The sequence below is a fragment of the Plasmopara halstedii genome, assembly GCF_900000015.1.
Source record: "Plasmopara halstedii genome assembly, contig: Scaffold_2364, whole genome shotgun sequence".
Lineage (NCBI taxonomy): Eukaryota > Oomycota > Peronosporomycetes > Peronosporales > Peronosporaceae > Plasmopara > Plasmopara halstedii.
In genome coordinates, this window is record NW_020189271.1 from 87,556 (window position 1) to 87,847 (window position 292).

Sequence of the window (292 nt, forward strand, 5' to 3'; positions counted from 1 at the left end):
ATTTAGCTTCTGGGTGGCCGAGGGCCCGTGGGATCCGCTTCCGCGTTCACTTGCGCCGGATCTCGGTACGGCTTGGCAAGCCCACGTAAAACACCGGGTGGGTGCGCATCCGTCTGGGAAGGTTTAGCGTATATGCTAGGCTCCGCTTGGCCACAACCTTAAACGGTCCAATAAATTGTGGACGAAGCTTCGTCCGTAAGATAGCAGAGGCTGCATGTGTGGGCAGGTTTTTATAGTTTAATAAAACCAGGTCTCCGACCTTAAAGCTTTCCACTTTGCCTCTTCCTTTTTC